This window comes from Oryctolagus cuniculus, chromosome 6 (genome assembly GCF_051225735.1).
Source record: "Oryctolagus cuniculus isolate XC-2025 breed Fujian yellow rabbit chromosome 6, ASM5122573v1, whole genome shotgun sequence".
In the NCBI taxonomy this organism is placed as follows: Eukaryota; Metazoa; Chordata; class Mammalia; order Lagomorpha; family Leporidae; genus Oryctolagus; species Oryctolagus cuniculus.
In genome coordinates, this window is record NC_142872.1 from 110,351,063 (window position 1) to 110,363,754 (window position 12,692).

General features: G+C 39.0%; 1 protein-coding gene and 1 pseudogene across 7 annotated transcripts in view; both read left to right on the plus strand.

Annotated features, from left to right (window-relative positions):
- RALYL (RALY RNA binding protein like) overlaps positions 1-12,692 on the plus strand; it is an 837,272-nt gene that overhangs the window by 219,215 nt on the left and 605,365 nt on the right. The gene's annotated exons all lie outside the window — the stretch shown is intronic.
- LOC127490811 (U2 spliceosomal RNA) lies at positions 471-586 on the plus strand (annotated as a pseudogene).

Consider the following 12,692-nt stretch of genomic DNA (forward strand, 5'->3'; position numbering starts at 1 on the left):
TATAATTAGAATTCTACTTGAATATCATAGATTTTAAGTCAAGTAGGTATTCAAAGAGAGACTCTTCTATGTGGAAATTGTAGTTCAGTAAAGAAGAAATATTCATAACAAATAAGGGGAAACTGCTTTCCAAATGAGTACAGCAAGACTGATAGCCATAGGATATTCTAAAATATTGTTTTTTCAAATTCATATATTTATTTGAAAAGGAGAGAGAGAGAGAGAGTTCTTCCATCCTCTGGTTCACTTCTGAAATGCTCGCAACAGCTGAGGCTGGGCTGGACCCAAGTCAGGAGATAGGAACTCCATCCAGGTTTCCCATATGGGTGGCAGGGACTCCAGTACTTGATCCATCACCTGATGCTTGAGTGCACATTAGCACATTAGCAGGAAGCTAGATAGAAAACAGGGGTCTGGGACTCAAACCCAGGTACTCTGATTTGGGATGTGGGTGTCCAAATATGCAGCTGATTGCTTCTCTGCATTTTGACTAAGATCAAGTTTCATATCTGTTCTTATCAGTTTAGTATCTGATTCTTCCTCTATCTAAATATGCAGTTGAATTGGCTGTATCATAACACCTGTCCACAGTCATAAAATATTAAAAAGGGTAGAAGGATCCAGGAATCATTAAAAGAGAAAAGAATGTGTTTGGAAACTTTCATATTTCAACTTTCATGTAGATATAGAGAATTCTGAGAAACAAAGTATTTTTTTTAACTTTTGTTGGTAAAAAAAAAATGGGGGGGGGAGAGAGAGCAAGGGGAGAGAGAGAGAGAGAGAGAGGAGAGAGAATCAATGTGAAGAAAAGAATCAACCAGTATATATATTACATTATTCAAGGTAGGTTGAAAAGAGGATTAATTGAAATGCAGTGTGGAATTGAGTGAGGAACAAAATGGGTGAAGGAAAGACACCAGAAATGAAAGGAAGAAAGAGACAATTAGTTTTAGGCAGTTAAATTAAGAAGTGATGACCAGGAGGTGGCACTGTGGTGTAGAGGGTAAAGCCATCACCTGTAATGGCAGCATCCTTTATGGGCACCAAACTGTGTCCCAGTTGCTACACTTCCGATCCAACTCCCTGCTAATGGCCTGGGAGAACTTGTTGAAGACGACGGAAGTGTTTCCTGCCACCCATGTGGGAAACCTGGATGAACTTCCTGGTTCCTGGCTTTGGCCTGGTTCAATCCTGGATGTTGCAGCCATCGAGGCAGTGAACCAGCAGATGGAAAATCTGTTTTTCTCCCTCTCTCTCTCTCTCTTTGAGTTTCAAAATAAGTAAATAATTATTTTTTAAAAAAGAAGGGGTGACCAAAATGAACTGAGATGCATTAGAAAGACATTGAAAAATTGAATTATGAGGGCTAGTTTCTGACACCTGAAATTTGAGATGTTAGCCAGATAAAAAAAATGGAAATGTCTAAAAGAATAAAGAAGCATTTTAAACTGCATTATGCAACTTAATTTCCCTATTCTGCTTACTTTATCAAATGTATACATATCTTCACACACTAAGTCTTTTTAACCCATTTCCTTTAGGAACTTTTCTCATATATTTTATTTAATTTTCACTCTTATTTTTTAAAAAAATATTTGATAATGCCATTTACATCAAAAAGTGTGATGTTATTCAGTCACTTTAGATATACAATTGCCTATATGAGAGATATAAAGTTTTCTTTCCTTTAAGATGGGAGTGACAATTATTGCCCTCCCTTACTCACAGTGTTGTCATAAAAATCAGAAGAGATGATGGGTATGAAAGCACTTTGAAAACTAAGATCTTTACAAATGCAAGCTATCATCATTATGATTACTGGGTGCCCTCTATGTGAACCTGAAACAATTTTCAATTTTCATTTATCATGTCACTCTTCTAATTCCTGTAGAGAATGTCCCACAAGATTTTTATCATAGGACCCTGTTTTAATCAACGAGAAATGTATTTTTATGAAAGCATAATATTGTTTCCATTATAGATATTCTTGAGGTGTTTTTCCTATCTCTTTCATTTCATAACTGCCTTTTCCCCAAATTACATGTGTGCAATGAAATTATTTCAAGTAGCATGCCACATAAAATCTTAACTGCTTATGCCATCCTCCTTTCTCCTGACTTGGTCTTTTCTGACATTGTGAGTATGAATTCTCTGATAAGCCCCAATCAAACCGAATATTGAAGATACTGTAAGAAGATAGCGGTGTCAAACTCATTGTTTAGTGGAGTTTGAACTTAGGGTTCGACACCAGCCAAATGAAGCTGTTTTGTCAAAGAAAATTCTTAAGGCTTTCTATACATCTACTCCATCCTCGACCAACTTAGTATTACTTGCATACTTGCAATGCTTGTTTGGGCTTTGACACAATCGCCAAGACCAACATAATCCCAGGTTTCATGATTATCTTCTCCTTCCAACTCTCCCTGACACCCCCCAACCTGTGCATAAGTTCCATCAGCTTCTCTGGGTGTGTGCAGTATATTAGAACACTTTACACCCGTATGAATAATCACATTTTGGAAACAAATAACACATTTAATTTGTATAAAACTAGGCTAATTTTACTTCCTGGGATTCTTAAAAAATAAAAACACTGGGCTGGTGCTGTGATGCAGCAGGTTAAGCTACACCCTCCCACACTGCTATCCCATGTGGGTGCCAGTTTGATTCCAAGCTGCTTCACTTCAGATCCAGCTACCTACTAAAGCACTTGGGAAAGAAGTGGAGGATAGCCCAAGTGCTTGGGCCCTTGCACCAACACAAGAGACCCAAAAGAAGCTCTTGGCTCCTGGCTTCAGCCTTGCCCAGGCCTGGCTTTTGGGGCCATTTGGAGAGTGAACCAGCAGATGGAAGATCTTTCTCTGTGTGTGTGTGTCCCTCCCCCTCTCTCTGTAACTCTTTCAAATAAATAAATAAAATCTCCCTAAAAAAAAAAAAAACAAAACTCACTAAACTCACTGCTAATTGGAATAATAAGCACAAGAATTAAACTTCAGGTAGCTTCTAAAAGCTATACTATATAAATTTCAGTTATGTATCATTACTTTTAAAAGAGGAGAAAGAATAGAAATGAGCCTGGGATATTATTCTGTCTGAGAGCCAGGGGAAAAAACAGAGCAGGCAGGCTCTTGTGTGCTTCCCTGTCCCTATAGTCTTCATGCTCAGTGTTGATGGGCATCTTCCTAGCTTCCCATCCTGAGAGGAGAACACAAGTTGTTCTGGATCATTGCACAACTTCTGTCTTTTTTTTTTTTAATTTTTTGACAGGCAGAGTGGACAGTGAGAGAGAGACAGAGAGGAAGGTCTTCCTTTTTCCGTTGGTTCACCCCCAATGGCTGCTGCGGCACACCGTGCTGATCCGAAGCCCGGAGCCAGGTGCTTCTCCTGGTCTCCCATGCGGGTGCAGAGCCCAAGGATTTGGGCCATCCCCCACTGCACTCCTGGGCCACAGCAGAGAGCTGGACAGGAACAGGAGCGACCGGGACAGAATCCGGTGCACCGACTGGGACTAGAACCCGGTGTGCCGGCGCCGCAGGCGGAGGATTAGCCTATTGAGTTGCAGTGCCGGCCAACAACTTCTCTCTTAATGCCTTGTTACACTTTCTTGAAATCATCTACATGCCTTCTCCTCAAAATTGACTTTCTTGAATCCAGGTTTGACTGATTAGTTCTTAAGTTTATGAATCCCCATAGCCTCTGGACCCTGACTCTCCCAGCAACAATTGTCAGGGCTACCTTTGATGTTAGATAAATCTCAAGCGTTCCACAGACTGCACCCAGTAACTTGATCTATGGCTGGCTCTAATTTGAATATTGACATTTCTCATCTTCATTTCTTGGCCAGTTCTACCATGTCACATGAGCCACTGACTCCAGGACCCAGATAGCATATGCTTCCCTCTAGCTCATTCTGCTGCTTCTCAAGATGACCTCACTGTATTTTACCCTGATCATACTGTCCCTGTCCTGCCCCTACCTTTTCTCTGCTTTTCTTGACACTTCAAAGAAGCAGAATGCTGGAAATTAACAAAAGCTTGTCACATCCAAGCATCCATTTAGAGAAGAGGGGCATCCTGTCACAGCTGGGTGTTTTCTGATACTTGGCATAGGTCACCAAGTCACTGCAGATTACAGTGGAAAGAAAAACACTGCACTTGAGAATTTGCTATAATTTCCAGCAGCCCCAAACCTGTAATTACTATTGCCACTCTCAGGAAGTGAAGCCTCCATAGTTAGCCTTTGCCCTTATTTCCAATTCTCCTGCCATGTTTTTCTACTTTTTCTTTTGTTAGAATTTGTATAAGAAATATAGATGTTAAAACCCAGCTCAACTTTTGGACTAACACTGTATATATTTTTATTTAATTTGATTCCTTGAAAGACTCAAAGTGCACAGAAGAAATTTAAATCGTGGTAATATAATTGTTAATTTTAATAAAAATTGGCAAGATTTTACTTTGACATTTTGATAGATTTATGTTACACTTTGTAAGTCAGTAGGTCAGTATATTTGCAGACTAGGTGTGTTCTTTGTTCTATTTTAAGGATAAGGATACTAAAGGGCAAAGGGCATTGCCCATGAGGGTGCTGGAAGTGGATGCATTCACAGATTTGCCTTGGCAGCAGCTGGGAGCTGTCAGTCTTCAGTACTCTACCTCAGGGTCCTGTGTAGTAAATCCTGAGAGCCAGTGTCATCTCGTCATCTTCTTATTGAAATTCATTCCTTGGCTCTACATGGTATTCAGGATGCATTATCAGGGAGGGTTAGAAGGCTTTCGTTGTATCACTCCATCCTACCACCTCTCTCCAGCCATTATAAAAATCTTGTAGAGCCTTTATTTGGAAATGCTGTCCCCACTTTTCATCTGAATAACCAACTTCTTTTTTTGGGTTGGGTCTTTTGAGGAAACCCAATTGTGGTCTGAGTTGGCTTCATATGACATCTTGAGTAATTTCTATTTTATTCACTAGTGCCATTAATTTTCTCATTTCCTTAAGTTAAGCTTCTGAGGGTAGAGATGTCCTGTTTCATTTTTGTTTCTTCTTTTTCTTCATCTGTGAAAAAAGTGTAGTAATAACTACCTAGTAGATTTATTGGAGGGATTAAAGGTAATGTATGTAAGTAAAATAACTAACAGTGCCAAAGACATGGTAATAAAACTAACAATAACTCATATTTATTAAAACCATTTTCTGTGTACCAGGTGCTGTGGTAGGGGATTAATGTGTATTATGTGTAACCCTTATGTAATGATTTTATTGAATGGCCTGTATCAAAGCCAAAATGCTCTTTTACTTTTGTCTTCAACCACATTATCAAATCTGAAATTTGATACATGTTAGGCAGAGAACATAGTTTCTCAGATCTTCAGCTATAACAAATTAATTTCAGTAATTTAAGCTTATGTTCAGATATTGAAATTTCCAAGCTATCCTTAATTCAAATAAATTCAAAATCATTCCCCTTCCATCAATTCAGATCTGATGCTTATTTCTAACTCTGCATTGCATAATAGTATTTGACTTCTAGTCTGCCCCTGCATCTGTACCTATGATGTTGTCAGAGATTGACTGTTTGGTGAGTGAGATATTTTCTTTTTCTTTTGTGTGTGTGTGTGTATTTTAATGACATTTTATTTATGAAACTGAAACTTGAATTTCTGCAGTTTTCATGGATTAGGAAATGCTCTTTCCCTCACCGCCAAACTTTAAAAGATATAAACACCACAAATTTTTAGTCACAAGCCATAGAATAACCATAGTCAGCTGGATTTGGTCTGTAGGCTGTAGTCTGCCAACCTCTGAACTAGATGGCCATCTTTGTAACTGAATACTCATAACTTTCATATGCTAATGGAAAGGCATTTATCCAAAGTAATCATGTTATGCTCTCCTGTATAAATGAAAAGTTAATAGTTCAAAGAGAAAAATGGTAGAAGATTTGAAAAATCACATGCTTTTCGGTAGTATAGATCTCAACAAACTCACAGGACACCTGAGCCATAGGAGTATTACAGGTATAGTCAGCCTGCAAGCAGCAAATTAATTTTTTGAAGGATATGATCAATTCTTAATTACCTCTATCCAAACAAATATTATCCCCTCAAAGCCTACCTCTAATTCTTGGTCTGCAACAATACTTGAAGGCTGTGTCTACCAAAGAAAGTATAGTGGTTGATACTAGAGACTTTTCACTCAGAGAGGTGAACTGAGACAAATCAGGGCAACAAACAGAGTTCTTTGTAATCAAAACAAAACTTCGGCAACCTCATGCCAGACCCTAAAATCTTTTGGAAACTATACTGACTCATAAGTTCAAAAGTTTGAGGGGGTGGGGCTGGTGCTGTGGCTTAGTGGGTAAAGCCGTCGCCTGCAGTGCCAGCATCCCATGTGGGTGCTGGTTCGAGTTCTGGCTGCTTCGTTTCTGATCCAGCTCTCTGCTATGGCCTGGGAAAGCAGTGGAAGATGGCCCAAGTCCTTGGGCCCCTGCACTCACATGGAGACCCGGAAGAAGCTCCTGGCTCCTGGCTTCGGATTGGCCCAGCTCTGGCTATTGTGGCCAATTGGAGAGTGAACCAGCGGACAAAGACCCCTCTCTCTCTCTGCCTCTCCTTCTCTCTCTGTGTAACTCTGACTTTCAAATAAATAAATAAATAATTCTTTAGAAAATAGTTTGAGGGGCAAGAATTGTGGTGCAGAGAGTTAGGCTGCTGCTTGGGATGCCTGTACCCCATATTGAAGTGCCTGCACTGTTGATTCCCCTGCTTTCAATACAGCATCCTGCTAATGTCCCTGGAAGGCAGAAGATGATAGGTTCCTGGCACCTACGTGGGAAATCCAAATAGAATTCCAGGCTCCTGGCTTCAGCCTGGTCCAGTTCTGGCTATTGAGATTTTGCTTTGTGGTCTCTTTTAGAAAGCAAGCACACAAAAAGCAGGAATTTCTCTCCCTTCCTTTATATTCTCCTGAGCAGGTGCTCAGTAAATATTTGTCGAATGACTAGGGTGAGAACTCTCCCCATCTTTGTGCCTCTTTTTAAAAGTTGACCGCTTCCATAGAGAAGTTTCCTATAAAATCTTAGGGTGATTTAGCTCGAGAAGGGGAATTATATGATAGCTTTGATGAAGAGTATAATTGTCCTATTTTAGAAGAAGATAGAGTAATGAGTTCAATAACCAAATGCGAGATGGTGGAGTTATTGTTGATTACTATGGCTGTGATTTCTGGTGAGATATTTTCGTAGATGGTTCAGAGCACTGTCCATCCCCCACATTGCCAGCATTTGGACCTGATTCCTCTGACAAGGCACATATGTATTTAGGCTACCACCTAATTCCAGCCTACAATAGACAACTCTATAGTCTTCTACTTGGGTTCCCTTACTTGTGAAGATAGCTCTTTTCAGTGGGGTCTCATAAAGATATCAACTCGCTTTCACTCGGTTACACTGAGCTCCTGGGAAATGCAGGTATTCTTGTCATGACAAGTGATGGTATGTAGGCTGTCTGCTGTCTTCTCTGCTTGTCATCCTGCCTTCTGAATTCTCTGGAAAGGAAAGGAACGTGCATCTCAATGTTCACATTTGCCCAAACTCAAGAAGCCACATGTCAGCTTGTTCCAGAATCTTCTCATCACATTGGTCATGTTGAGATTGGCCTGCGCCTTTCTGATGCTCAGTAATCTTGTGGTCAGTATTGGGACACTACTCTATGTGCCTTGCACTCACTTAGATCTAGTGGAGCTCACCTTGTTGAGTATCTTAAAGGAGCATCAGTGAAAGGAGGAAAAATCATACCTGTTTTCTCCCCTTGGATAATGTCTCATTGCTGTAGTTACTTTATTTCTCTCAATGTGCTCCCAAATTCTGCTTTTGGGATACCAGATGAATGCTGTATTCATAGCCAATTTGATTACTTGTTCAGAAACCCTGAGAGAGGTGCCTAACAGCTTGGGTCAGAATCTTTTCTCCTATTGTTATTTATCTTAGAGTTGTAGTTGAAATGTTTGAAGCAACAGGAAATGTCCTATTTCACATCTTGTTATATTTAAAGTACTACTGTATTACTGAAGAACAGGGAGTTTAAAAGTTAAATTATTATTCCTTATGACTAAAAATCTTACCTAAAGTCCAAATCCAATGTGTATCAAGAATAATTTGCTTCCACACTGACTTTTCTTTTTATTGACCTTCAAATATGGTTGTTCATTTTTGATTACCTTTGGCATCTGTAAGTTGAGATAGACAGTGTGGAATTCTTCAGGATTTATTTAGATTTTGACAACATGCAATTGGAACTTTGATGTTTTGAGCATATTGACTTATATGTTTTAATCCTCTCCTGCTTTGTGGTAGTAACTATCAGAATTTTCTCCAGTAAGTGAAGAAAACACTTGATATAAGTAAGGCAGTGACTAGCTCATTGTGATAATCCAACACATAGCTGTTAAATGAAAGACTGCAGGAATCCAAAGTTAGCTGATGCTACCACTCCTGGCAAATAGTGACTACTGCTGAATTTTGTCTGATATTTTCATTGTGTGGGTCCCAATGTTCGCCCATCCATCATCAACCCTACATTCAAGAAAATGTCTCTCGCATTTTTATTGGATGCCTGCATTTTCCTTACAACCAAGTAGGAGAAAAATCAGACTTTGAAAGCAGGCTGATTGTCTGAGAGTTGAAAATTTAATCATCAAGAACCAATTTAAAAGTGCCAAGTTGTAGAAAACCTAGAGAATTTTAACTTTAAATATAAAATCCATTACTGCTCCATGGTAGCCTCAACTTTCTGTCAGTTTTTAAATTTGAAACATGCAGATAAATGGCCATGCAAAATAGTTTAATATAGTGTAATATAATTTTTTTAATGTTCAGAGGGAAAAAGGGTGAAATAATCTTAGGGATCTTTGAAGAATTTTACAAACAGTTCTGTCACGTTAATCCACTAAAGTTAAATGAGTTAAAATAGCATGAGAATATTTAGTTCTTTTCTTATAGGTAAAGTATTCATACATATGTTGAATTCATCAAATAGATTTTCATATAAAATTATGAGTGAAGAGCCAGCACAGTGGCGCAGTGGGCGAACTCACTGCTGATAGAATGCTCCATCCCACATTGGAGTGTTCTGCTGTTCCACTTCTGGTCTACCTCCCCTTAGACCGATGTTGGAGACCCTGATGGAGTTCTGGGCTCCTGGCTATGGTTTGGCCCAGCCCTGGCTGTTGTGCATGGGAAGTGAACCAGCAGATAGAAGATCTTTCTCTCTTGCTTTCACTCTTACTATCACTCTTTCTTTTGTTCTTCTTTCCAATAAATAAATAAATCTTCAAAAATTGTTTAAACTATGAGTGAAATGTAAAAATTGTTGTCACACCTAGTTTATGTGCAGATATCTTTACACTCAAGTTCATTTGCTGCACAAATGAAACATTTAAAACATCTAAGCATATCTGTGTACATGGAGTTCTAGAAAATGTAAAGCTATTTGGAAAGAAAGCAAATCAGAATGGAAGAATAAGGTAGGGGCTTCACTGGGAAGAAGCACAAGACAATATTTTCAGCTGTTAGTCTGAATTATTGTATTGGTTATGTGATTATTTCTCAGTTGCCAAAATGAATCAAATAGTCCTTTTGCACAGTGAGTGGATCTCCCCATGTACATTGTACCCCAGTAAAGCTCAGCGGAATTGGGAAGAGGGAGAAAAAAATCTTTGTTATTGAGTTTAGGCTATTTTACTTGCAATATATTTTATTATGATAAAGTGGACAGGAAAGTGATAGACAAATTATTTTAAATATGTTCTGCATGAATAATAAAATGTCAAATTCCAAATAATCATAAAGATAATTAATCTGATCCTCGCTTCATTCACTCTTGACTGAGTTGATGTTAATGAGTTCTCCTCTGTCTTTCAGAAACCAGATAGAACATAGTCTTTGCCTTGTTGATGTGCTGTTAGTTATCTGTTGCTATGTAAGAAATTGTCCTGGAGCCAAGTGGTTTGAAACAACACATTCATCATTTATGGTTTCTGAGTCAGAAATGCATGTGCTGCTTAGCTGGTGCCTCTGTTTCACAGGGCTCCTCACAAAACCGCAACCAAAAGATCAGGCAGGCTTTGGGGTCTCATCTGAAAGCTCCTCTGGTAAAAAAATCTGTTTCCAAGCTCAGCTACAAAGTTGTTTGGAGAATTCATTACCTAAAGTACTATTGACCCAGGGCCTCCACTCCCTTGCTGGCTGTTGACCAGAAGCTGATCTCTCCAATCCTGCATGTCACCCTTCCCAAACATGGCCCCTTTATCAGAGCCAGGAAGGTGCTGGAGAGTGTTAGCCAGGAAATGAACTCATGGTCTTTTTTTTTTTTTTAAATATTTATTTATTTACTTGAAAGTTAAAGTTACACAGAGAGAGTAGGAGAAGCAGAGAGAGAGAAAGAGGTCTTCCGTCTGCTGGTTCCCCCTCCAATTGGCCGCAATGGCTGGAGCTGAGCTGATCTGAAGCCAGGAGCCAGGAGTTTCTTCTGGGTCTCCTACATGGGTGCAGGGGCCCAAGGACTTGGGCCATCTTCTATTGCTTTCCCAGGCCATAGCAGAGAGCTGGATTGGAAGTGGAGCAGCTGGGACTAGAACCGGCGCCCATATGGAATGCCAACACTGCAGGAGGTGGCTCTACCTGCTATGCCACAGTGCCGGCCCCTCATGGACTTTTAAATGCAATCCCAGAAATCACGTAGTCTCAACTTTGCCTTGTGCTGTTGGTTATAAGCAAGTTAGAGAAGGGAAATAACAAGGACATCAATACCAGGAAGGGAGGAATCTGTGGCAGGCATTTTAAAGGCTGCCTCCATAGGAAGTCTAGTTGATTCACCAAATCTTCAGACTTACTCCATCAAAAAAAAAAAGAAAAAGAAAAAGATCATCCAGCAAGTGTTTTAGTGTTTTAATGTTTTCTACCTTACAGAATAGTGTGGAAAAGTAGGAGCTTTATAACCAGACTTTTTTCTTTAAGTTCCATGTCTACCACTTAATATCCACATAGCTGAGACTATATTAAAGTCATAAAGCATACATTCCTCACAATGAAATGATGTCCACCTAATAAAGTCATTCTAAAAATGGAACACAATAATGAATGTACAATCGCTTCTCAGCCTTTTGGCTAAGATCAAGTGTGATAATGAATATGCAGCTCAGAGCATGAATCTAGCAAATAGTAAGCATTTACATAGTTAAATTATCATTGGTTCTGTTTGTTTAAATATTATTCCTGACTTGAAATCGAATTCTCTGAAAAGTCTTCCTATTAAACTTAGATGAAAAACTAGGGACTTAAGAATCAAACATTCAGTTTCATATGCTCATCCCTCCTCATTCTGAACAGCACACTGTTTCCTTCTTTTTGTTCCTTCCCTGGCACACTCTAGGCCTCTACTGTTTCTACCGATGTTCCTTATATAACATTTTTTTCATGCCTGTAAGTTACTCTCTGCTTGACATGTTTGTTTGATTATAATGTATGTGTCTCTGAGTCATCACATAAACATGAATTATAAATTTCAGGTATTGTAGAAAGGATCAGGGTTAGTTTCAATAGTGTGGCTATCCCTATATCGAGTAATTTTAAGTACTTAATTTTTAAGTAATAAAGTGTTATGAATGGTTCTTGATCTTGAAAATGATAGTTTACAAGTGATCTGGGGGAGGTTAGGTATTATTAAACTCTTGGGTTACTTCCAGATTTGTCAAAACAATCGTGAGGCTGAAAACAAGAATACTTTTGGTACCTCATGGCTTTCTTGATCTGTTTTTCATTTACCCTAAGTCCAGTGATGTAGCAAAATAGCAGGATACATACAGTAAAAATCAATACTCAATATAAGCCTGAGTGGAATTCTTAAAGTTGAATTGGAATTTATTCCTATTATGAAAGAAATATCTCATAACAGTTGAGTAGGACATGTCACGGTTAATATTTAATGGCTTACTCGGATTTTTTTTCCTTTTTTTGTAAATGTTTGCTTTTTCTTGCACTTAAAAGACAGAACAACAGACGTACACACACACACACACACACACAGGCTGGGGGGAGAGAGGGAGAGAGCGAGCTTCCATCTCCCCAGATGCCTGCAACAGCTGATGGCAAAAGCATGGAGCGCCATTCAGGTCTCCCATGTGGCTATCAGAGGCCAACACTTGATTTATTATCTGCTGCCTCCCAGAATGCATTAACAGGGAGCTGGGTCAGAAGCCGAGTAGCCATGACTTGTTCCTACATTCTGATAAGAGATGTCTCAAAAGGACAAATACCATATGTTCTCCTTAATCTATGGTAACTAATAGAATACCTAAGAGGTAATCTATAGAAGTGAAATTGACACTTTGAAATGCAATGACATTGAACAGCCCTTGTCTTGGCTGTTGAGGAACAGTTTTTTTTTTTTTTTTATGTATACTATTCGTTGACCTCTTTACTTACTATAGGGTTAATCTTACATATATAAAGTTAATTGCAAAGAGATCTTAGTAAAAAATAAGAATGGGACTAGGAGAGGGAGGAAGAGGAAGGATAGGAATGGGAGTGGGAAGAATCACTGTGTTCCTAAATTTTTATTTATGAAGTGCAAGAATGTATACCTTAAGTAAAAGGTTTCTTGGGGAAAAAAAACAGATGTGTACATCCCAAACTT